Here is a 26,933-nt window from a genome sequence, read left to right as displayed (position 1 = left end):
CAGAGCAGAATTTTCTCATTGACACTTGAGTGTGAATAGTTGCCTGGATGGAGTGTACAAAAAACTCATGTCTCTGCAGCATTAGTGCAAGCCTCTGGATGACTAGTCCAGTAACATTACCACTATGCTACCATCCCTTGCTTTAATATAACGGTTAGAAAATCAGGTGCAATCTCCTCTCCTAAATTTCTTCAGTGTGCACTGCCCAGGATATTCACTACACCCAAGTACAAAACCTCTTAAATTTTTCTTTAGTTTGTAAATTCTTCATGATTCTTGGAATCGTAAAAAGAAGGCCTGTGGGTATTAAACCAGATATTGCACAGTTAGAAAGATATTATAGGTTTTGTTAAAACCTTTTTCGATATTAGATAGCCTATTTGTGTGTGTTTTCTTAGAACTTACTGATACCTATAGATTCTGGAACAGTTCCTGCAGATTGGAAGGTCACAAATGTCACCCCACTATTTAAGAAGGGAGGGAGAGTGAAAACAGGGAACTACAGACCTGTTGGCCTTCCATCAGTCATTGGGAAAATGTTAGAATCTATTCTAAAGGATGTGATAAATGGACACTTGGATAATAATGATCTGATTGGGCATAGTCAACATGATTTATAAATGGGAAATCATGTTTGATGAACCTGTTGGAGTTTTTTGAGGATGTTACTAACAGAATTGATAAAGGTGATGCGGTGGACGTGGTATACTTGGAGTTTCAGAAGGCTTTTGATAAACTCCCCCACAGGAGATTGGTTAGCAAAGTTAAAGCACATGGGATGGGGGGTAATATACTGGCATGGATTAAGGATTGGTTAACAGGCAGAAAACAGAGGGTAGGAATAAATGGGTCATTCTTGCATTGGCAGGCTGTGACTAGTGGGGTACCGCAGGGATCAGAGCTTGGGCCTCAGCTGTTCACAATATATATCAATAATTTGGATATGGGGACCAAATGCAGTATTTTCAAGTTCGCAGATGACACAAAAGTAGGTGGGAATGTGTGTTGTGAGGAAGATGCAAAGTGGCTTCAAGGGAATTTGAAGACTTAATGATTGGGCAAGAACGTGGCAGATGGAATATTATGTGAAAAAATGTGAGGTTATCCATTTTGGTAGGAGGAATAGATGTACAGAGGATAGACAGGTAGATGCAGCTAAGATGTTTCCCCTGGTTGGGGAGTCTAGATCGTATTGAATGGGGGAGCAGGCTCAATGGGCTGAATGGCCTACTCCTGCTCCTATGTTCCTATTTCCCATGTTCCTGACAATAGCAAACACAACACGTTTGTGAGAAAATTCTCTGTCCGTTGCTTTAAAATAGACGTCATATATAACACGATAAATGGCTATTATTGCCAACATAGACTTCTACCTTTTAATATCCTATTGATATTTCATATGAAGGTAGAAATTATAATCAGTGCAGTCTTCATAAGAATGCCTCATGTAATTTGCACCAATTGCTCTCTCCATTAATGTCTCAATGTAATAGAACATAATTTTTGTCTGCTTGTTTTATTTGAGCAATGTTTAATATGAATTGCATAACAATTTTTTGGTTAGTCAACTATTGTTAGTTTATAAATTTGTTTGTTAAAATCCTGAGGGGCAGTTAAAGCAAGGGAGTTGCCATGGATACAGGCTGCTCAATGATGATGAGTACAAATGCACAGCTGTTTGATTATTTTTAAATTGATGGTCATGTTGTAAATGGTATTTCACGTGTGAGATTTACATGTATATTGTGTCACATGAAACTACTATTTTTGTATTATCTGGAGTAGATTATTAATAGAGTTCTTAAATGAATAATAACACACATATTGAATTGTTCTCTGTGTAAGAGATTTGAATTTCTTTACATAGGAACATATCAACATAGGAAATAGGAGCAGGAGTAGGCCATTCAGCCCCTGGAGCCTGCTCCGCCATTCAACTAGATCATGGCTGATCTTCTACCTCAACACCATTTTTCCGCACAATCCCTGTATCCCTTGATAGTGTTAATATCTAGAAATCTATTGATCTCTGTCTTGAATATACTCAATGACTGAGCCTCCACAGCCCTCTAGGGTAGAGAATTCCAAAGATTCACCACTTTTGGAGTGAAGAAATTCCTCCTCATCTCAGTTCTAAATGGCTACCTCATTCTGAGACTGTGTCCCCTGGTCTAGACTCCCTGCCGACCCCCACCCCCCCAAGCCAGGGGAAAAAATCATTCCTGCATCTACCCTGTCGAGCCCTGTAAAAAATTTTGCATGCTTCAATGAGATCAACTCTCATTCTTCCAAACTCTAGAGAATACAGGTCCAGTCGCCTCAATCTCTCCTCATAGGACAATCCAACCATCCCAGGAATCAGTCTGGTCAACCTTCATTGTACTCCTTCTATGGCAAGCATATCCTTCCTTAGGTAAGCAGAAACAGTACACAATAAACACAGATATTACGATGTCACTCAAATATCACAAACAATGCTGTTCCCTCCGTGACACCCTGGTCCACTCCTCCATCACCCCCGATACCTTGTCCCCTTCCCAGGACACCTTCCCACGCAATCGCAAGAGGTGTAAAACCTGCCCTTTTACCTCCTCTCTCCTCACCATCCAAGGCCGCAAACACTCATTCCAGGTGAAGCAGCGATTTACTTGTACTTCTTTCAATTTAGTATACTGTATTCGCTGTTCACAATGCGGTTACCTCTCCATTGAGGAGACCAAATGCAGTTTGGCTAACCACTTTGCGGAATACCTACGCTCAGTCTGCAAGTATGACCCTGAGCTCCCAGTTGTTTGCTATTTTAATTCACCACCCTGCTCTCATGCCCACATTTCTGTCCTCGGCCTGCTGCAGTCTTGCAGTGAAACTCAACACAAGCTCGAAGAACAGCACCTCATCTTCCGATCTGGCACTCTACAGCCTTACGGACTCAACATTGAGTGCAATAATTTCAGAGCATGTTTGCCTTTTTTTACTTTATTTTTAACCATGTGCCTGTCTTAAACTTGTTTTTCATGTTTTAGCTTTTGGACAGTGCTGTTCATTATTCTATCATTAACCCTCTCTCTGAACTACTGCTTTATCTTTTACTACAACTATTGGCACTCCCTTTGCCTTTGTTCCATGACATCTTTGTCATTTACTCTCTTCTGCCCTTTACCCTATCACACACCTTCCCTTATGTTCTTCTTCCCACCCTCCCGCCACACCCCTTTCACTTGCTCAAAGTCATTTCTAACCTTTGCCAGTTCCGATGAAAGGTCACAACCCTGAAGCGTTAATGCTGTTTCTCTCTCCACAGATCCTGCCAGACCTGCTGAATATTTCCAGCACCTTCTGCTTTTATCACAGACCATGCAATTGCATATCACATGCAATTAATTTCTTTGCAATACTTGTTGTTTGGTGAGATATTTAACAGCTACACACAGCAAAGTACCACAAACAGCAATGTGATAAATGAGCAGTTAATCTGTTGTAAAAATGGAAAATGCTAGAAATACTCAGCAGGCCAGGCAGCATGTGTGGAGAGAGAAACCGAGTTAATATCTCATCAGAACTCTGAATCAGAATCTGTTGGTTTGGTTGAGGGAGAAATATTAGGAAAAACACATTCAGAGAATGCTTTGCTCTCCTTTAAATAATGCCAAAGGATCTTCAGCCATCTGAACTGGTTTCACAAAAAGAGAGGGTCTCAGTGTGGGTTCTCATTTGAAGGACAGCTTCTGTGATGAAGCAACACTCTCCTCATAGACCATAGGAGTATAACCCTAGGCTATGTGCTCAAGGTCATGAGCCCACAACCTTCTTGACTGCGAGACGCGACAGCTATTAACTGGGAGGCTGCTTATTTGAATCAGTTGTGGGACCCTGGGTGGCAACTTTGAAGCAGTATGCCTGCAGGCTCTGCCTATTTATACCAGGTATAAAAACAGAAAATACTAATTTACACTCATCTTGTTAGACAGCATCTGTGAAGAGAGAAACAGTTACTATTTCAGCTCGATGACCTTACCTCAAAACTGGAAGGAGTTAGAGATATAACGGTTTGTATGCAAGTACAGAGCCAGAGAAAAAAATAGGGCAGGGGTTGGTGGGATGTAAGAACAACAGGAAAGGTGTGTAATAGGGTGGAAGGGAGGAGTGACTACATTTATACCAGGTGTTGAGTGGCCTAATCAGCAGTCTTACTAAGATAATGGAGGCTGTTCTAGAAAAGGCCTAGGAAAGTTGGGCCTGCTGCTGGCCTTTCTGAAGCTTTTGCTGAGATTGTTTCCCTCCCTATCCTGTCCCTGCAGCCCCCATGTCCGACCTACCAGCCGGACCTGGACAAGAACTCCTTTTCTGCTTGGCCCCAATGGGAAAATAAAAACACTCAACTGTTTGAGCCTCTTCTGCCCCACTTCACTTCCCAACTGTCTTCAGCTGGCAGAAAAACCACTGCAGTTTCCTACTCTGACCATTAAGTTAAAATTGCATTATGTAAAGAAGGACCCAGCCGCAATTCGGCAGATGTCCTTGCCACTTGCTCAGTAAGAGCAGGTTAAAATCAGGAACAAAAACAAGAAATGCTGGAATCACTCAGCAGGTCTGGCAGCATCTGTGGAAAGAGAAGCAGAGTTAACGTTTCGGGTCACTGACCCGAAACGTTAACTCTGCTTCTCTTTCCACAGATGCTGCCAGACCTGCTGAGTGATTCCAGCATTTCTTGTTTTTGTTTCAGATTTCCAGCATCCGCAGTATTTTGCTTTTATTAAAATCAGGAACGGTCATCTCCCGGGCGGATGAGTAACCTGGGCGATTTTAACTGCTCATCAGACATTTTTTGTTGAATGGGTAGGATTAAAGCTGCCTCCATGTTTTCTGGCACAGTTATTAACCCCAGATGTGAATTGTCCAGCTTGACAACTCTGGTTAAAGAAGTTACTCTTGCTCTGTATTATAAATCTCTTTTGTTTAATCTTACATTAATGGCTCTTTGGTCTTCAACCCTCAACTACTGGAAACACTCTGCTTCAATCGACTCTGTCTCATCCTTTTGAACTTGTTTGCCAATCATTGTATGCTGATCAAATTTGAATTTACTTTGGTCATATCCTAACGCACTGCCTATAGCTAAGACATAGATGGGCTGAATTTTCCCAGCCCATTGGGATTCAGCTGGGAGGCAGGAGGCTTGGCAATATGGTGGGGGAAAGCGCTGGGAGAGGAGGCTGACATCTTCTCACCACTATGGCACATTGGCTGGGCAGCTAATTGAGCCACTTAAATGGCCAATTAACAGCCACTTCCCATCCCCGCGGGCACTTTGCCCTCATCAGGTTCCTTGGGGGAAGGCCCTCATTTATGCGAATTCCATGGCCCATGGAGGGCCCCCCGCGATAAAGGATGCCCCTACAACAACAGCGCCGCCGGTGCACCACAACCTCATCCCTCCATTAGCCGGGGCCAGCCTGCCTGGCCCTGGTTTCCCCCCAAAAAACCTCACTTTCTCTTTGAAGGTGCCTCCCATTTGAGGCGCCTTCATCCTGGAGCTGCATCCTCAGCACTGGCCACTGCTAGGGTGGCGCTGCTGAGCTGCTGGCCGTCTGATGGGGCTGGCAGCTCTTGGAGGGCGGGCCGTCATCCTTCATTGGATGGTGGCCCTGCGGTGGCCTCTTAATTGGCCGCTGCTGGCAAAATGCCACCCCAGGGTCCCGCTGCCCGCTGGAGCGGGGGTCGCCTCCCGCTTTTCACCCTGGTGGCAGGATTTCAATGTCCCCTGCAAAATTCAGCCCATAAATATTCACTTAGGACAGACTAATGGGGCATCAAAGCCACTTCAGCGTATCATTAAAAATAAATACTGTTATATCATCATAGGAATGACAAAGTTGAAGAAAATAGGTGCAATATTTTGCCATGGGTCTTTGTAATGACATTGAAATGATACTGCACATGTGCAAATTATGTATACTTGAAAATTCCACACATTCTAGAGAATAAAGCTGGGAATTTCCTCAGGGAATTTTCGATGGGCCACAGTTTCAGCTAAAGGTTGATGAAAAGCTAATTTATGTTGTGTATTTTCTAAACTTATGCATTGGACGGGGTTCACTGCAACACTGATTTCAAGACTTGTATGTCATAGAATCATAGAAGTTTATAGCAAAGATGCAGGCCTTTTGGCTTAACATGTCAGTGATCAATGAACACTATTCCCATTGCCTTTGTCCACTGTTCCCTTAAACTTCCTGATGCAAATGTTTATTTTAAATTCACACATACACCTGAAAGTTAAGACCAATAAGGGCCTATTTCACTAAAGTCTACCCACTCCGAGAAGTGCGATTCTATAAAATTGGCCCTTATGGTGCAAGATGCAAGAAAGATTGAAGAGAAAAAGAGAGACAAGAGGCAGAGACAAGGAAAGATAAATCAGAGGTGATGTTGGGGGTTTAAATTTCTGTAGATGGTAGAAGGCCTGGAACACTGAATGTGGCAAAAATGTTCTAGCGTATCGAGGCTCTGGCAATGAATAAGTTAAATGAAGCATGCTGTGGTATATGCATCATGATGTCAAAACAGTAGGTTCAGAAAGAGTGTCTTGGAGCTGAGAAGAGTGAAGAAATTTGATTCAGTCTGTGTAAATGTAGGTTACTGTTTTCTACTATTTGAAAGAAAACTGCAAATGGCTAGTATTCCAGAACAATATGGCGTATGGACATAGGCAAAGGAAACAACCCTCCAGGTTCCTATGGAGGTTCTGCAGCTAAATCCAATGGGTTTAGTGGCCTATATTTCATTGTCTTCAATGGCCCACGCATTATTTTTTAATTTGCTATTAATTTGATTTCAGTTGACTTCTTATTTCCTGATTTCCTTTACATAAGCTATATTTTTAGATAAAGTATAATCCCTGAGTCCATAGGCATTGTTGATCTAGCTTTCAGGTTTCTCATTATTACCTTTTGATTCTTAGAAAAATAGGTGTAGTTTTAAATGAAGCGCTGAGAAAACCTGCAGCTGGTGTCTTTATCTAAATCTGTATTGCTATTGTGTAAATACATTGTGCATTGTGCAGCCTAAAGAAACATCTCATACATAAATAGTTATAATGTTGAGTAATCTTTGATACACATAACTGAACACAGTACTGCAAACTGAATCTAACCAAAACTCTGTACAATTGAAGCATCACTTCCTCACTTATGAATTCCAACTCCCTTGAAATAAAGGCCATCATTCTATTAGTGTTTTGATTCATTTTCATGCCAGTGCACTAGCTTTTATTAATTTGTGTACATGGACTCCTAAATTCCTTTGCTCCTTCATTGCTCCTGGTCTCACCATTAAGAAATATTCTATTTTGTCCTTTTCAGGTGCAGATCAGACCTCACGTTTCCCACCCAGTTAGTCTGTTTCCGTTTGTAACTTCCTGCGCCTAACTACATAATTTACTCTGCCTCCAAACTTAATTTCATCTGTAAAATTGATATACGGATCCCTATTCTTTCAACCAAGTCATTGATATATATGGTTAGAAGCTGAGGCCCCAGTATATATCTCTAGAGAACATCATTTGTCACATTCCATCAATCAAGGAACATTCCATTCATCTCTACTTTCTGTCTCCTACCTACCAATCAATTTCCAACCCATGTCATAATATCATAAGGGTTACCTGTAATCTGTGCACTTTAATTTTTGATAAGCTTTTGTCGGGAACCTTATCATAGATATAAAACATTAACTTAACAAATTCTTATTGTCCATAATGATCTCACTTATATCTGTCTTTAATGGACCCACAATACTTCTTTATTACTCTCTTTCTCTTAAACTATCTATAAAAATTTTTGCTATGGACTTTGATAATCTTTGCGAGTTTATTCTTATATTCCCTTTTTGCAAGTCTTGTTACATTCATTATTTCCCGTTTGTTGCTTTTTCTAGCTCTCTCATCCTGCTGGATTTCCAATTTTCCTTGCATTTGTGCAAGCCTTTCCTTTTAGATCGATACTATCTGTTGACCATAGTTTCTTAACTACTGACCACCTCTAGGCGCTTACCCATTGTCTCTCGCGACAAGGAGGCCAAAGAAGAAGAAGAGTTTCTTAGCTACACAAGTGGAAGATTCTTGATGACAGGAGAATCTTCAACAACAGTGAAGTTGTAAAGTGACCCTAAATGAAAGGGTTTTGAGTTGTTTGGATCCCATTGACTGTGCCAATATAAGTTGTTGACATTTTGCTTGTGTAAGCTTGTCCAGTATTTAAATCATTTATCTCTTGAATGTCATCTACTGTAAGATCATGCCTGAAAATAAAACTGCTGCTGTACATAGACCAGACCTACTGTTTATTGTGGTTTTACTGTACAAGTTCAGTTGGGCCAGACTGGGTATAGTAATAGGCCCTCAGCTATAGTATAAGCAGGCTACTTCTGTAGTACTTTCACAACACATTTTACAATTTTATGTTTCATGGAAAATATTGCCAGAGAATTAAAGCACATTTATGGGCGGCACAGTGGCGCAGTGGTTAGCACCGCAGCCTCACAGCTCCAGCGACCCGGGTTCAGTTCTGGGTACTGCCTGTGCGGAGTTTGCAAGTTCTCCCTGTGTCTGCGTGGGTTTCTGCCGGGTGCTCCGGTTTCCTCCCACCTCCAAAGACTTGCAGGTTGTTAGGTAAATTGGCCATTGTAAATTGCCTCTAGTGTAGGTAGGTGGTAGGAGAATGGTGGGGATGTGGTAGAGAATATGGGGTTAATGTAGGATTAGTATAAATGGGTGGTTGTTGGTCGGCACAGACTCGGTGGGCCGAAGGGCCTGTTTCAGTGCTGTATCTCTAAATAAATAAATATAAAAATAAAAAAATTTGGATGAGATTTTTTAAAATAAAAAAATGTGCAACCCATTTCCTGTTTGCTACAACCTTAAGGTGACTACTTACTGGAACATGGATCTCTTCCCAACTTGTAGCAATAAATGCCACTTATATACTTAAATGATCTGGAAAATGTCGAAATAATTTCCACTTTCCTGGTGCTGTTGACTACAAGGAAAATATGGCCACAGCAGGCCTAAAGTGCCGTTGCTGAGTTTGCACCTCCAGGCCTGGTTTTCCTCTGTGGACTGCCAACAAGTATGTCCCAAGTAATGGTTCACCGGGTCACACACTAATCACTTTTGTGATCTTCGTTCGGAAGTTAAAGAATAGATTCCAGAGCTAGTTTTCAGATAAAAGAAAAGAAAATGTCAGGGTGAATTTTCATCTCCTTTGCTGCCAGGAATAAAGCTTCACACATTGGAAGAGCATATCAGAAAACCAGGCATGAACTCAATTTGTGGGCCTGCATTCTTCCCTCTATTCGTTTAAAAATTAATCTTCCTTCTTTTTTTTAAATAAAAGTTGCTCCCACCACCCAAAATGAACAGTGGGAGTCAAGCAGAAGAGGAAACAAGGTGAGTGGACTTTTAATGATACCTAACTTCTCTCTGAAAAGCTATGAAAAAAATAAGGAATAGTATACATTAGGTAGAAAAAAAGTTAAAAACAGGACAGGGAGAAAGAGACAATACAGTAGCACAATTGAAGTGCTTAAATTATGTGTTCGTGTTTGTTTTTGTAGCTTAGGTTTTATATCACTGTACGCAATATTGAGTATGGAAGTTAGAGGGGTGTTTAAAACGTTAGAAAGATTCAATAAGGTAGCTGCAGAGAAGCTATTTTCTCTGATAAAGGAATCAAGAATAAGGTGGCATCATCTTAAATTAGAGCTGGGCCATTTAGGAGGGAAATCAGAAAGCATTCTTTTTCAAAGAGGGCAACAGAAATCTGGATTTCTCTAAGACAGATAAATGAAGTTGAGGTACATCTAAGCCATGATCTATTGAAATGGCAGAACAGGTTCGAGGGGCTGAATAACCTACTCCTGTTCCTATGTTCCTATGTAATAATGCTACTCCTGACACTGGCGTCCCACTTGACCCTGAGCTGAGCTTCTGACCCCCATATCTCCTCTGTCACCAAGACTGCCTACTTCCACCTCTGCAACATCACCCAACTGTGCCTGCCTCAGTTCGTCTGCTGCTGAAACCCTCATCCATGCCTTTGTTTCCTCTAAATGTGACCATTCTCTCCTGGATGGCCTCCCACCTTGCACAGTCAGCAAACTTGAGTCCAAGCAAAACTCTGCTGCCCATATCCTTACTCTCATTAATTCCAGTTCACCCATTACTCCATGCTCACTGACCTGCATTGGTTCCCAGTCCGGCAATGATTTGATTCTCATCCTTGTTTTCAAATCCCTCCATGGCCTTGCCTTTCCTTATCTCTATACCTTCTACCAACCTTACAATCCTCCAATTCTGGCCTCTTGCACTTCTCTGATTTAATTGCACCACTATTGGTGGCCGTCCCTTCAGCTTCTTCGGCTTGAAGCTTGCCTCTTTTACCACGCTTCTGGTCACCTGACCACTGCTGGCAGCTGCCCGCCTGTTCAGCCAGCAAACTGTGTCATCAAGAATCCTAAAAAGGGGGAGCAAAATTAATCAGAAAGACAGTAAGGGGAAATAAGGAGGAGCAGGAAAATAGACTCCAGATTTGTTATAGGACCTGGCCCCCACCTGTGTTGAGACAAAAGCCTGTGAAAAAAATGTAATAAAAGAAAATAAAAAGAAAATGTCTCTGAACGGACAGAGGGCATTCTGAAGGGGGAGGGTGAACAGCCAGAGGTTGAGGTACACATCGGTACCAATGACATAGGCAGGAAGAGTGATGAGGTCCTGCAGGGGGAGTTTAGGGAGTTAGGTAGTAAGTGAAAAAACAGGACCTCTAGGGTTGTAATCTCTGGATTACTCCCTGTGCCACGTGCCAGTGAGGCTAGAAATAGGAAGATAGTGTAGCTAAACATGTGGCTGAGCAGCTGGTGTAGAAGGGAGGGTTTCAGATATCTGGACCATTGGGCTCTCTTCAGGGACAGATGGGACCTGTACAAGAAGGACGGGTTGCATCTAAACTGGAGGGGCACAAATATCCTGGCTGCAAGGTTTGCTAGCGTCACTCGGGAAGGTTTAAACTAGTGCGGCAGGGGGTTGGGAACCAGAGCAGTAGGACAGCTAGTGAAGTAAATGAGGAGGACATAGTAAATAAGGCCAGTAGGACTAAGAGGAAGAGCAGGCAGGGAGATGTTGCTGAGCACAGCGGGACTGGTGGTCTGAAGTGCATTTGTTTCAATGCGAGAAGTATAACAGGTAAGGCAGATGAACTTAGAGCTTGGATTAGTACTTGGAGATATGATGTTGTTGCTATTACAGAGACTTGGTTGAGGGAAGGGCAGGATTGGCAGCTAAATGTTCCAGGCTTTAGAAGCTTCAGGCGGCATAGAGGGGGATGTAAAAGGGGTGGGGGAGTTGCATTACTGGTTAAGAAGAATATCACAGCTGTACTGCGGGAGGACACCTCAGAGGGCTCATGCAGCGAGGCAATATGGGTGGAGCTCAGGAATAGGAAGGGTGCAGTCACAATGTTGGGGGTTTACTACAGGCCTCCCAACAGCCAGCGGGAGGTAGAGGAGCAGATATGTAGACAGATTTTGGAAAGATGTAAAGGTAACAGGGTTGTAGTGGTGGGTGATTTTAACCTCCCCAATATTGACTGGGACTCACTTAGTGCTAGGGGCTTGGATGGGGCAGAATTTGTGAGGAGCATCCAGGAGGGCTTCTTGAAACAATATGTAGATAGTCCAACTAGGGATAGGGCCATTCTGGACCTGTTATTGGGGAATGAGCCCGGCCAGTTGGTCAAAGTTTCAGTGGGGGAGCATTTCGGGAGCAGTGACCATAATTCCATAAGTTTTAAGGTACTTGTGGATAAGGATAAGAGTAGTCCTCGGGTGAAGGTGCTAAATTGGGGTAAGGCTAATTATAACAATATTAGGCAGGAACTGAAGAATTTAGATTGGGGGCGGCTGTTTGAGGGTAAATCAACGTCTGACATGTGAGAGGCTTTCAAACGTCAGCTGATTAGAATCCAGGACCAGCATGTTCTGTGAGGAAGAAAGACAAGTTTGGCTAGTTTCGGGAAGCTTGGATAACACGGGATATTGTGAGCCTCGTCAAAAAGAAAAAGGAAGCATTTGTAAGGGCTGGAAGGCTAGGAACAGATGAAGCACTTGAGGAATATAAAGACAGTAGGAAGGAACTTAAGCAAGGACTTAGGAGGGCTAAAAGGGTTCATGGAAAGACATTAGCAAACAGGATTAAGGAAAATCCCAAGGCTTTTTATACATATATAAAGAGCAAGAGGGTAACCAGGGAAAGGGTTGGTCCACTCAAGGACAGAGATGGGAATCTATGTGTGGAGCCAGAGGAAATGGGCGAGGTGCTAAATGAGTACTTTGCATCAGTATTCACCAAGAAGGACTTGGTGGATGATGAGTCTAGGGAAGGGAGTGCCGATAGTCTCAGTCATCTTCTTATAAAAAAGGAGGAGGTGTTGGGTGTCTTGCAAAGCATTAAGGTAGATAGGTCCCCAGGGCCTGATGGGATCTACCCTAGAATACTGAGGGAGGCAAGGGAAGAAATTGCTGGGGCCTTGACAGAAATCTTTGCATCCTCATTGGCTACAGGTGAGGTCCCAGAGGACTGGAGAATAGCCAATGTTGTTCCTTTGTTTAAGAAGGGTGGCAAGGATAATCCAGGAAATTATAGGCCGGTGAGCCTTACGTCAGTGGTAGGGAAACTATTAGAGAGGATTCTTCGGGACAGGATTTACTCCCATTTGGAAACAAACGAACTTATTAGTGAGAGACAGCATGGTTTTGTGAAGGGGAGGTCGTGTCTTACTAATTTGATTGAGTTTTTTGAGGAAGTGACGAAGATGATTGATGAGGGAAGGGCGGTGGATGTTGTCTATATGGACTTTAGTAAAGCCTTTGACAAGGTCCCGCATGGCAGACTGGTGCAAAAGGTGAAGTCACACGGGATCAGAGGTGAGCTGGCAAGATGGATACAGAACTGGTTCGGTCACAGAAGACAGAGGGTAACAGTGGATGGGTGTTTTTCTGAATGGAGGGATGTGACTAGTGGTGTTCCGCAGAGATCAGTGCTGGGACCTTTGCTGTTTGTAGTATATATAAATGATTTGGAGGAAAATGTAGCTGGTCTGATTAGTAAGTTTGCGGACGACACAAAGGTTGGTGGAGTTGCGGATAATGATGATGATTGTCAGAGGATACAGCAGGATATAGATCGGTTGGAGACTTGGGCGGAGAAATGGCAGATGGAGTTTAATCCGGACAAATATAAGGTAATGCATTTTGGAAGGTCTAATACAGGTGGGAAGTATACAGTAAATGGCAGAACCCTTAAGAGTATTGACAGGCAGAGAGGTCTGACAGGTCCTGACAGGTCTGGGCATACAGGTCCACAGGTCACTGAAAGTGGCAACGCAGGTGGATAAGGTAGTCAAGAAGGCATTCGGCATGCTTGCCTTCATCAGTCGGGGCATAGAGTATAAAAATTGGCAAGTCATGTTGCAGCTGTACAGAACTTTAGTTAGGCCACATTTAGAATATTGCGTGCCTTTCTGTTCGCCACACTACCAGAAGGACGTGGAGGCTTTGGAGAGGGTACAGAAGAGGTTTACCAGGATGTTGCCTGGTCTGGAGGGCATTAGCTATGATGAAAGGTTGGAAAAACTCGGATTGTTTTCACTGGAACGACGGAGGTGGAGGGGCGACATGATAGAGGTTTACAAAGTTATGAGCGGCATGGACAGAGTGGATAGTCAGAAGCTTTTTCCCAGGGTGGAAGAGTCAGTTACTAGGGGACATAGGTTTAAGGTGTGAGGGGCAAAGTTTAGAGGGGATGTGCGAGGCAAGTTTTTTACACAGAGGGTGGTGAGTGCCTGGAACTTGCTGCCAGGGGAGGTGGTGGAAGCAGATACGATAGCGACGTTTAAGAGACATCTTGACAAATATATGAATAGGAAGGGAATAGAGGGATATGGACCCCAAAAGTGCAGAAGGTGTTAGTTTCGGCATGCATCAAGATCGGCGCAGGCTTGGAGGGCTGAATGGCCTGTTCCTGTGCTGTACTGTTCTTTGTTCTTTGTTTATATGAGATGGAACAGGCTCGCTTCATCTGAGATGCATTGGCAATTATGACAACAGTAAATCTTGTAACCACGGTGGGAACAGACATCAAAACAATCTCACCGAAGCTTTACATATTTTAAATGCTTCAGCTCGATTCTTTTAATATAGATTTGCCTTGAAGTTATCCTTTATTAAAGCTATTATTGTAATAAAAATGTTACTGTTCTACTCAGTGGGTACATTGTAATAGAGCTGAAGGAACATTCCCTTTAAGTCAGAGATCAGTTATTCTCTGTGTATAGAAGCTGCTTTCCAGCTGTCAGAATGCATAGTTTCCATCTGTAGAAAGTTATGCAAAGTTTGCCTCCATTCTCCAAGTCATGCATCAATACAGAATGCATGGGGTATTAGAGATTATACACGACTATCAGGTAGATACCGATTTGTACATTTGACTTCGGTGATTCCTTGACTGTGATGGTGGGGAGGGCGGGGGACAGTGGTGTGGCTGGAGGGCACTGGAGAAGGTCTGTGTAGGTCATAGGGCTGGTTGGACACTGGATTTGGGTAGTGTATGGTCACTGTAGGCATTGGGAGGGGCAGTGAGGAGCCAGGAGCAGCTCAACCATCAGTTGGGTCCAGGCTCATTTCAAATGTGAGGACTGTAGAAAGGTATGGGGGTGGGGTGGTGCAGTGTGGTGGGAGAAAGGTGTTGGGGGGTTGTGGGGGGGAGTGGTGTAAGGTAGGGTAGAGGGTAGGATGTGGAGGGTTGTGAGGGAGTAGGGTAGGGTGGGGTGGGAGTATGTTGGGGGGTAGGGTGAGGGCAGGTGAGGTGTGTGGGGTCGGGTAAGCGAGGTAGGTTGTATGGGGTTGAGAGTGTGGGGCATAGGGTATGGGGAGAGTGTGGGGATAGAGCGTGGTGGGGTTAGGGTGTAGGGGATGGGAGGGGGTAGGGTGGAGGGGTTGGGTGAGGGCGGATGTTCTGTGGGAGGAGGGTGTGGGGGTAGGGTGAGAGAAGATGGTTTGGGGGTTAGAGTGAGGGAAGTAGGGTGAGCGAGTAGGGTGTGCATGGGTAGAGTGAAGGGGTTTTGGGGGTGAGAGGGGTAGGCTGAGTAGAGTGAAGGGGAGGGTGTGGCGGGTAGAATGAGGGGCGATAAGGTGTTGGGGGATAGAGTGAAGGGGTCTGTGTGGGTGGATAGAGTGATGGGCAGATAGCGTGGGGGCTTGGGTAATGGGGGAGGTTATGGGGAGGGTACCTTGAGGGGGGCGGCATTAGGCTGAGTGGGAGGCTGTGGGGGAGGATGTGGGGTGGTAAAGTGGTGGGGAGGGTGTGGGCGGGTAGTAAGGGGGGAGGGTGTGACAGTTGGGGTATGGAAGGGAGAGGGTGTGGGGTTAGGATGTGGGTTAACTGAAATCTGGGCAAGTGACAGGAAGCCTGTGCCTGTAATTGGGAAGTGCCTGGAGGTGTGACTCAGTCTTTTGGCATTTTACATTTCTAATGCTCTAATCTCTCATTAGAATTCGCCCCTGGACTTTTTCATTTTGTTAAGGCCAAAAACATAAGCAGCACTGTGCACAGTCTGAGGTAAAAACAGGGTCATTTTTAATCAAAAGCAAGAAGTCTACATTTTCCACTGAATACAAAACTTTCTTTATCTAGTGGGAAAGATGTAGAGGAACAAATTTGCAAGGAAATTACAGAGAGGTGCAAAAACTGTAGAGGAGTTATAATGGGAGACTTTAAGTGAATGTAGACTGGGATAGTAATCTTGTCAAGCGAGGAGAGGGGTAAGAGTTTCTTAAGTGTCTTCAGGAGAGTTTTCGACCTCAGTATGTTTCTGGCTGAACAAGGAAGGAGGCATTGCTGGATCTGCTTCTAGGGAATGAGAAGGGTCAAGTGGATCAAGTGTCAGTAGGGGATCATTTAGGGGGGCATTGATCATTGTATCATAAGGTTTAGGAAAAGGACAAACTGCAATCCAGAGTAAAAAAATTAATTGGAGGAGGGCCAATTACAATGCGGTAAGAACAGTTCTGGCCTAGGTAAAGTGGAATCAAAGATTGTCAGGCAAAACTGCAGCAGAACAATGGACTACCTTTAAAGAGGAATTAGTTTGGATACAAGAAATGCTGGAACCACTCAGCAGGTCTGGCAACTTCTGTGGAAAGAGAAGCAGAGTTAACGTTTCGGGTCAGTGACCCTTCATCGGAACTGACAAATATTAGAAAAGTCACAGGTTATAAGCAAGTGAGGTGGGGGTGGGGCAAGAGATAACAAAGGAGGTCTAGATTGGACCAGGCCACATAGCTGACCAAAAGGTCACGGAGCAAAGGCAAACAATATGTTAATGATGTGTTGAAAGACAAAGCATTAGTACAGATTAGCTGTTAATACACTGAATATTGAACAGCAGCAAGTGCAAACCTGAAAAAAAACAGTGGGTAAGCAAACTGAACAAACTAAGATGAAATGAACTAAATTCAAAAAAAAGGTTGTAAAAAATGTAAAAAAGAATGTAAAAAAAAAGGAAGAAAAAAATAGCTAAAAATGAAAGTAAAATGGGGGGCTGTCATGCTCTGAAATTATTGAACTCAATGTTCAGTCCGGCAGGCTGTAGTGTGCCTAATCGGTAGATGAGATGCTGTTCCTCGAGCTTGCGTTGATGTTCACTGGAACACTGCAGCAATCCCAGGACAGAGATGTGAGCATGAGAGCAGGGGGGAGTGTTAAAATGGCAAGCAACCGGAAGCTCAGGGTCCTGCTTGCGGACTGAGTGGAGATGTTCCGCAAAGCAGTCACCCAGTCTGCGCTTGGTCTCCCCAATGTAGAGGAGACCACATTGTGAGCAGCGAATACAGTATACTACATTGAAAGAAGTACAAGTAAATCGCTGCTTCACCTGAAAGGAGTGTTTGGGGCCTGGGAGAGTGAGGAGAGAGGAGGTAAATGGGCAGGTATTACACCTCCTGCAATTGCAGGGGAAAGTGCCATGGGACGGGGACGAGTTGGTGGGTGTAATGGAGGAGTGGACCAGGGTGTCGTGGAGGGAACGATCCCTTCGGAATGCTGACAGGGGAAGGGAGGGGAAGATGCGACTGGTAGTGGCATCATGCTGGAGGTGGCGGAAATGGCGGAGGATGATCCTTTGGATATGGAGGCTGGTGGGATGAAAAGTGAGGACAAGGGGAACCCTGTCACGGTTCTGGGAGGGAGGGGAAGGGGAAGGGGTGAGGGTAGAGGTGCGGGGAATGGGCCGGACATGGTTGAGGGCCCTGTCAACCACAGTGGGGGGAAATCCTCGGTTGCGGAAAAAGGAGGTCATATCAGAAGCACCGTCATGGAAGGTGGCATCATCAGAGCAGATGCGTCGGAGACGGAGAAACTGGGAGAATGGAATAGAGTCCTTACAGGAGGTAGGGTGTGAAGAAGTGTAGTCCAGGTAGCTGTGGGAGTCGGTGGGCTTATAATGGATATTAGTAGACAACCTATCCCCAGAGATGGAGACGTAGAAGTCGAGGAAGGGAAGGGAAGTGTCAGAGATGGACCATGTAAAGGTGAGAGAAGGGTGGAAATTGGAAGCAAAGTTGATAAAGTTTTCCAGTTCAGGGCAGGAGCAGGAAACGGCACCAATACAGTCATCGATGTACCGGAAAAAGAGTTGGGGGAGGGGGCCTGAGTAGGACTGGAACAAAGAATGCTCGACATATCCCACAAAAAGACAGGCATAACTAGGACCCATGCTGGTAACCTCAGCAACACTTTTTACTTGAAGGAAGTGAGTGGAGTTAAAGGAGAAGTTGTTCAATGTGAGAACAAGTTCAGCCAGGCAGAGGAGGGTGGTGGTGGATGGGGACTGGTTGGGCCTCTGTTCCATGAAGAAGCGGAGAGCCCTCAAACCATCCTGGTGGGGGATGGAGGTGTAGAGCGATTGGACGTCCATAGTGAAGAGGAGGCGGTTGGGACCAGGAAACTGGAAATTGTCAAAATGACGTAGGGCGTCAGAAGAGTCACGGATGTAGGTGGGAAGAGACTGGACCAGCGGAGAAAAGATAGAGTCTAGATAGGAATAAATAAGTTCAGTAGGGCAGGAGCAGGCTGACACAATGGGTCTGCCGGGACAGTCCCGTTTGTGGATTTTGGGAAGGAGGTAGAAGCGGGCTGTCCGGGGTTGTGGGACTATGAGGTTGGAAGCTGTAGAGGGAAGATCTCCAGAGGAGATGAGGTCAGTGACAGTCCTTTGGACGGTGGCTTGATGTTCGGTGGTGGGGTCATGGTCCAGAGGGAGGTAGGGAGAAGTGTCCGTGAGTTGGCGTTGAGCTTCTGCAAGGTAGAGGTCGGTACGCCATACGACAACAGCACCACCCTTGTCTGCAGGTTTGATGACAATGTCGGGGTTAGACCTGAGAGAATGGAGTGCCTCAAGTTCAGAGGGGGACAGGTTAGAGTGAGTGAGGGGGGCAGAGAAATTGAGACGACCAATGTCTCGCCGACAGTTTTCAATGAAGAGATCAAGAGCGGGTAAGGGGCCAGGGGGAGGGGTCCAGGTAGAGGGAGAATGCTGGAGGCGGGTGAATGGGTCCGCTGGTCGGGGGGAGGACTCCTGGTCAAAGAAGTGAGCCTGGAGGCGGAGGCGACAGAAGAAGAGCTCAACGTCATGCTGAGTGCGAAATTCATTGAGGTGGGGACGTAAAGGGATAAAACTGAGACCTTTGCTGAGCACAGAATGCTCAGCATCAGAGAGGGGGAGGTCAGAGGGTATAGTGAATACACGGCAAGGGGTCAGATCAGAAGGGGTGGGGTCAGAGGGAAGTGAAGCGGAGGGAGGATCTGGAGGGGCATTGGTCCCCATCAGCTGCTGGAGCTTGCGTTCCTTAACACCTGAAAGGAAGAAAAACAGTTTTTTGTTAATGCGTCAGATGAGACGAAAGATGAAATGAAACTGCGGAGTAGAACAGCTTTGAGATAAGGTGAGGCGGTGCTGCTGGAGAGAGAGGTCCAGTGTGTGCATGCGGCAGCGCATAGCACTGAGTGTGGATCTCAGGATGCGGCGAGAGTAGCAGTCCGAGGAAAGTTGTATTTCTCGGAGATACCTGTGATCCTGGGTGGTTTCAAAGCATGATGGGTGAAACTGCAGTTGGAATCCACGTGGAATAAGTCGGAGCCGGAGATAGTCACTGAGGAAGGAGATGTGACTGGGAAAACGAGTTTTGGTAGATACCTTATCAAACACCAGGAGGGAAATAGAAAGCAATGAAGGTGAACAAGGTAAAAGAGACAAACGAAAATCCCGTTGGAGAGAAGAGCAGAACTTCTCATCAGACGCATTAACAAAAAACTGTTTTTCTTCCTTTCAGGTGTTAAGGAACGCAAGCTCCAGCAGCTGATGGGGACCAATGCCCCTCCAGATCCTCCCTCCGCTTCACTTCCCTCTGACCCCACCCCTTCTGATCTGAACCCTTAACATATTGTTTGCCTTTGCTCCGTGACCTTTTGGTCAGCTATGTGGCCTGGTCCAATCTAGACCTCCTTTGTTATCTCTTGCCCCACCCCCACCTCACTTGCTTATAACCTGTGACTTTTCTAATATTAGTCAGTTCCAAAGAAGAGTCACTGACCCGAAACGTTAACTCTGCTTCTCTTTCCACAGATGCTGCCAGACCTGCTGAGTGGTTCCAGCATTTCTTGTTTTTATTTCAGATTTCCAGCATCCGCAGTATTTTGCTTTTATAATAGTTTGGATACCTTCGAAGTACATTCCCATGAGGGGAATGGTAGGACAAACAAAACCGAGCTCCCTGAATGACGAAAGAGATAGAGAATAAGATGAAGCAGAAAAGTGTTGTGTCTGACCGATGTCAGGCTGACAACTAAGAAACACGCTGAGCATAGAAAGCCCAGACAGAAAGTAAGAAAGGAAAAATAAGAGCAGCAAATTGAGAGTATGAGGAGAGAGTGGCAGCCAACATAAATATATATATAGGCATATAAAATAGTAAATGGGTGGTAATTGGAGTAGGGCTGATTTGGGATCAGAAAGGAGATTTATGCATGGAGGCTAAGGGCATGGCTGAGGTACTAAATGACTACTTTGTACCTGTCTTTATCAAGATGGAGATGCTACCAAAGTCATAGTGAAAGAGGAGGTAGTTGACACACTGGATGGGTTAAAAATTGATGAAGAGGAAGTATTAGAAAAGCTGACTGTACTTAAAATTGATGTGTCACCATGACCGGATGAGATGCATTTGAGGATACTGAGAGAAGTAAGGGTGGAAATTGTGGAGGCACTGGCCATAATCTTCCAATCCTCCTTAGATACAGGGTGGTTACAGAGGACTGGAAAATTGCAAATGTTACATCCTTGTTCAAAGAAGGTGGTAAGGACAAGCCCAGCAACTACAAGCTTGTCAATTTAACCTCGGTTATGGGAAAGCTCTTAGAAATGATCATCTGGGACAAAATTAACAGTCACTTGGACAAATGTGGATTAATTAAGGGAAGCCAGCATGGATTTGCTAAGGGCAAATTATGGTTAACTAATTTGATTAAGTTTTTCGATGAAGTAACAAAGGGTTGATGAGAGGAAGACAATTGATGTTGTGTATATGGATTTCCAAAAGGCATTTGATAAAGTGCCACATAACAGGCATGTCAGCAAAGTTGAAGTCCGTGGAATAAAAGGGACAGTGGCAGCATGGATACGAAGTTGGCTGAGTGACAGGAAACAATGAGTAGTGGTGAATGGCTGTTCTTTCAGACTGGAGGAAGATACATAGTGAGGTTCCCCAGGAGTCAGCGTGTAGGACCACAGCTTTTCTTGATCTGTATTAATGACCTAGACTTGGGTGTACGATTTCAAAATTTTTGGATGACACAAAACTTAGAAGTATCGTGAACTGTGAGTGATAGACTTCAAGAGGACATAGACAGACTGGTGGAATGGGTGGACACATGGCAGATGAAATTTAATGCAGGAAAGTGTGAAGTGATACATTTTGGTGGGAAGAATGAGGGAAAGGATGCAATTCCAAAGGGAATGCAGGAGCAGAGGGGGTATATGTGCACAAATTGTTAAAGGTGACAGGACAGGTTGAGAAAGCAGTTAATAAGACAATGGGATCCTGGGCTTTATAAATAGAGGCATACAGCACAAAAACAAGCAAGTTATGATGAACACTGGTTCAGCCTCAACTGGAGTCTTGTGTCCAGTTCTGGGCACCACACTTTAGGAAGGACGTAAAGGCATTGGAAAGGGTACAGAAAAGATTTACGAGTATGGTTCCAGGGATAAGAGACTTCAGTTACTTGGATATATTGGAGAAGGTGGGGCTGTTCTCTTTAGAGAAGAGAAGGTTGAGAGGGAGATTTATTAGAGGTGTTCAAAATCATGAGGGGTCTGGACAGAGTAGATAGGGAGAAACTGTTCCCATTGGTGGAAGGCTCGAGAACCAGGTACACCAATTTAGGGTGATTGACAAAAGAAGCAACGGCGACATGAGGAATAACTTTTGTACGCAGCAAGTGGTTAAAATCTGGAATGCACTGCTTAAGAGTGGAGAAGGCAGAATCAATCATGGCTTTCCAAAGGGAATTGGTTAATTATCTGAAGAGAAAAAAAATTGCAGGGCTCCGGGGAAAAGGCAGGAGGATGGGACTAGCTAAGTAGTACTTACAGGGAGCTGGCATAGACACACTGGGCCTAATGGCCTCCTTCTGTGCTGTAACCATTCTATGATTCTATGATTTTGAAGATCCAACTGATAGCAGTAATGTAACATGTATGCATTCGATAGTGGAGAATTAGGGATGGCCGAATGGATTGGAGTGCTGATTCTGCAGTAAACATAATTTCTTAGACTTTGTATCATTCACATTTCCTCAGTTTCTCCCTTCAGTGCTATGTGTGTCTGGAATTGCTTGTGGAGCGCACATAAATATATGAGGCCATTGAGTGTTCCATAGTTCAGGATAGTTCCTTCCTTCCTTTCTTCCACAGTTTTCCTTGATCTCCAGAGTTGTGCTAGAACTTGGAGCCACAGGCACTGGCTGCTATCTAGGATCTTGCTCAAACTCTTCCCTCCTCGTATATAAACTGTTGTCAAGCTGTTCTACTTAAAGGGGAGTATCGCTGCCACGCCCCACCTCGCTTTCTAAATGGCATTCACATATGAATACTTTCCAGTATGGGTTGGTGGATTGCAATCAAGAGGAGGAACCCTTAGCCGCTGCTCCTCAACCTAGTCCATTTGTGCTGCCTTTACCATTAGAATGAAGCAAGTGGTTTGGAGTCATTGTAAAAATGGTGCACCTGAATCAAAGTAGATCTGAAACTGTAGCAGAATTAAGGTAAAGACTGAGACATGTGAAAGCTGTGTGCAGTTTTGGGCCAGGGTGAGGCATAGACACATCTGTTTTGCTTATGCAGAGAAAAAAAGAGGTCTTACTGGTTTTAAATGAAGCAAGCAATGAATTGGTCTTAAAATCCAAATTACACCACCCTTAAAGTTTCAAAACAATGTGGTTAGACTGTCTATTTAGGCAGTCCTGTACAAGATTGGTTAGCCTATTTAAGTCGTATCCATGGGGTATTTATGTACTTTTGTTACTGTATGGTGACTTGTGATTTGTGACCTTTAATGATTTCGAATTACAATGTATCTTAAATTAAACCATCTGATGGTGCATTAGATGGAATCAGGCAAATGAAACTCAGCTGGAAATCGACCTTGGTGAACAGTAAATGGAATAAGATGGCTTGTCAAACCCCACTAAAGTAAAAGAATGAATCAAGGGGGTTTGCTCTGTGACAATGTCTCAATTTTAAAATTCTTATCCCTGTGTTCAAATCCATCCATGGCCTTGCCACTGCTTGGGCCGGATTTTATTAGCGCAGTGCAAATCGCAGCGGCCCGCTTTGAAGTTGGCGGTCCGCCCACGTGGAGCGACTGCTGCTGAGCCCCCGCAATATTTTGTGTGGGGGCTCATTTAAATGGAGGGGTCGGTACAGCTGCCCCCGAAGCTGTAGAGGGAGCAGCCGCTCCATACCCGTCAATGGTGTCCAGCGCCACCACGCTGGCACTAGCACCATTTTTAAAGGGCTGCAAGCCCTTACCAACAATTTTAATTTTTAAAGGAAACATTACCTTTAATTTAAATAAAAACAGTAAAGTACACATCAAAGCCCCTCTTCTACCTGCTCCAATCATCAACCAATAAATTTATTTCCCTCTCCCCCCCCAAAAACCTTTCACCCCCAAACTTTATGATCTTTGCCCTTCGACCCCTTCCCACCATCCCCTCAGCCAATGGAATAGGTTTCCTCCGTTTCCCCCTCGACCTGAAAATTAAACTCCTCCCCCCTTCCAACAGCGTCTCGCCTTGAATGCCCAAACGGGAATCGGAAGGCGCGGGACTTCCAGCCACTAGCTGGAATATCAGTGTGGGACAGCTGCCCGGTCCAGGTAAGTTAATTAACATGTATTTGCATAAATTTTATTTAACAAATGAAGGCCCCACCGTCGAGCAGCAAGGGCTGCACCGAGGCCTTACCACTGCCGGTAAAATACGGCGGGGCCTTCTCGGCGTCGGAATTTTCCGGGCCCTCCCCACCACGACCCCCGATGCTGGAGGGCTAGCAAAATTCAGCCCCTTATCTCTGTAACCTCCTACAACAGTCCGAGATCTCGGCACTCCTCCAATTCTGCTCTCTTGCGCATCCCTGATTTTTATTACTCCAACATTGACAACTGTACCTTCAGCTGCCAGGCCCAAAGCGCTGGAATGCTCTTCCTAAACCTTTCCGCATCTCCACCTCCCTTCTCTTTAAAGGCGCTCCTTTAACCCGCAGTTGTTGTTGTTGCTCGATAGACCCAAGATAAAGAAAGTAATGATAGCATTCCGACCTTGGCTGAATTCAGCTAAGTCAGCACAGACCAGGAATCAGGTCTGAAACATTCAAGGTCTATTCAGCTCGGTCTCATGTCACACTTGGAGCATTTTATCCAGTTTTCTAATGGTAATATAAAGACCCTAACTAAGAAACAGAATGGTGCAGAGATTCAAGCATGTTAACAGCATTGTAATAAGATCATGGAATTGTACTTCCACTCTCACTGCTAGGATATTAAGATTATGCAAAAGTCCTTTGACCACTTCTCACCCGGCCTTGTCCGAGAGCTCAATAATTTATACTATTCCACATGTGAGCTCTTAGTAGCAGCAATTTATTTGCAATGCATTATTTCAGAACCTGACATGACTTTTCAAGGTCACCAGTTATGGTAGATCAACCTTGTTTTCTGATTGCATTCACAAAAGTCAGATTTTTCCTGGATATCACAAGTGAAAAATAAGTAAGATCAATTCCAGTCGCATGAGAAAAGCATCTTCTATTCTCTCCCATTCACAGCCTATGCCTCTCTCCTTCATTTCCACTAGAAACTGCACTGCTGACCCTGATGGTGGCAGGGAAGAGACCCCTCCTTTGGATATCAATGCCAAGTGCCTGCACCATTCTGGACATATCAGGGGTGTTTTCTCACTGAAGGAGGCCCCATACTTGATTATAGCCAGCATGATCGGCCAGTGGGCCCGGAGGTACTGACTCCACTGCCCAAAAGGAAGACAGTAGTGTCCACTTGATCCACTTTGTAAGGGGACTAAAACAAGAGTTTGCCAAGCATTTTACCCACAATCCTGTTCTCATTAGCTGGCCACTTAAGGGCCTTGATTGGCTTGAGGCAGGCGGGCCGTTCATTGCGGCCACCGCTGCCCCACATAAAATGATGGCGGAGGCGGGAGTGGGCCGGGAATGGCCTCCCGAGCCTCCCACTCCATTTTACGCACCCCCCGTCACCATTGCGCTCCTTGGTGGGGGCATAAAATTCTGGCGGAGAATACATTACAGGATTTGGTAGTTTCCACACGTGATGTTGAGGCATAATCTGTGAGCCTGAATTTATGCACCATCTCATAGAATCTTACCTCATAGAAGGAGGCCATTCAGGCCATCGTGCCAGTGCCAGCTCTTTGAAAGGATCCAATTAGGCATTTCAGATCATAACAACCCATTGTAAAAGACAAATTCTTCTCATCTGCCCATGGTTCTTCTGCCTATTATCTTAAATGACTTCATTAGAAGTGGTACCAGTTCATGGGGCATAACAGGCTGGGAAAAGGGTGAAGGTAGCTAACACATTCGCATATTGTTATATTTCAGCTGGGCCTAGTACTTTGAAATCAGGGCAGCTGGATGATCAGCTGCAGGCATGTAAAGAGTAAAGTATGATGATGAAATGAAGCTTCAAGACCATTTCTTCAGCGCTTTTCCTTATCTTTCATTCTGTCACAAGGTTTTGTGGTACTTGATCTGCTTCTTTTCAACCTACTGCTTTATTAGTTCTTTTCTATTTGTTCAGGGGATGTGGGCTTTGCTGGCTAGGCCACCATTTATTGCCCATCCCTAATTGCCCTTGAGAAGGTGGTGGTGAGCTGCCTTCTTGAACCGCTACAGTCCTTGGGGTGTAAGCCTACTAACAGTGCTGTTAGGAAGGGAGTTCCAGGATTTTGACACAGTGACAGTGAAGGAATGGCGATATTGTTCCAAGTCAGGATGGTGTGTGACTTGGAGGGGAACCTGCTGGTGATGGTTTTCCCATGCATCTGCTGCCCTTGTCCTTCTAGGTGGTAGAGGTCGTGGGTTTGGAAGGTGCTGTAGAAGGAGCCTTGGTGAGTTGCTGCAGTGCATCTTGTAGATGGTACACACTGCTGCCACTGTGCGTCCGTGGCGAAGGGAGTGAATGTTGAAGGTGGTGGATGGGGTGCTGATCAAGCGGGCTGCTTTGTCCTGGATGGTGTTGAGCTTCTTGAGTGTTGTAGGAGCTGCACCCATCCAGGCAAGTGGAGAGTATTCCATCACACTCCTGACTTGTGCCTTGTAGATGGTGGACAGGCATTGGGGATGAGTTACTCACCACAGAATTCCCAGCCTCTGACCTTCTCTTTTAGCCACAGTATTTATATGGCTACTCCAGTTCAGTTTCTGGTCAATGGTAGCCCCTAGGATGTTGATAGTGGGGGCTTCAGCGATGATAATGCCATTGAACATCAAGGGGAGATGGTTAGATTCTCTCTTGTTTGACATGGTCATTGCCTGGTACTTGTGTGCAATCATCAGGGAACATCCCACTTCTGGCATTAAGATAGAGGGAAGGTCATTGATGAAACAGCTCAAGGTGGTTGGGCCTAGGACACTGCCCTGAGGAACTCCTGCAGTGATAACGTGGGACTGAGATGATTGACCTCCAACAATCACAACCATCTTCCTTTGTGCTAGATATGATTCCAACCAACGGAGAGTTTTTCCCCTGATTCCCATTGATTCCAGTTTTGCTAGGGCTCCTTGATGCCAGACTCGGTCAAATGCTACCTTGGTGTCAAGAGCAGTCACCCTCAGCTCACCTCTGGAGCTCAGCTTTTTTGTCCATGTTTGGACCAGGGCTGTAATGATGTCTGGAGCTGAGTGGTCCTGGCGAAACCCAAACTGAGTGTCACTGAGCCGATTATTGCTGAGCAAGTGCAGCTTGATTGCACTGTCAACGACCCCTTCCATCACTTTGCTGATGATCAAGTGTAGACTGATAGGGCAGTAATTGGCCTAGTCGGATTTGTCCTGCTTTTTGTTCACAAGACATACCTGAGAAATTTTCCACATTGCGGGGTAGATGCCAATGTTGTAGCTGTACTGGAACAGCTTGGCTAGGGGTGCAGCTACTTCTGGAGCACAAGTCTTCAGTACTATTGCTGGAATGTTGTTAGGGCCCGTAGACTTTGCAGTATCCAGTGCCTTCAG

General features: G+C 44.9%; 1 long non-coding RNA gene across 1 annotated transcript in view; it reads left to right on the top strand.

Moving 5' to 3' along the window:
- LOC137376421 (uncharacterized) overlaps nt 1-8,295 on the top strand; it is a 148,075-nt gene extending 139,780 nt beyond the window's left edge. The window contains exon 3 of the long non-coding RNA XR_010976215.1: nt 7,936-8,295. This is a non-coding gene — a long non-coding RNA (uncharacterized lncRNA). The remainder of the gene's footprint in view (nt 1-7,935) is intronic.
- Nucleotides 8,296-26,933: the final 18,638 nt, after the last annotated feature.

This window comes from Heterodontus francisci, chromosome 1 (genome assembly GCF_036365525.1).
Source record: "Heterodontus francisci isolate sHetFra1 chromosome 1, sHetFra1.hap1, whole genome shotgun sequence".
NCBI lineage: Eukaryota > Metazoa > Chordata > Chondrichthyes > Heterodontiformes > Heterodontidae > Heterodontus > Heterodontus francisci.
Note: the sequence above shows the minus strand (reverse complement) of the source record. Positions and strands in the feature narration are given on the sequence as shown.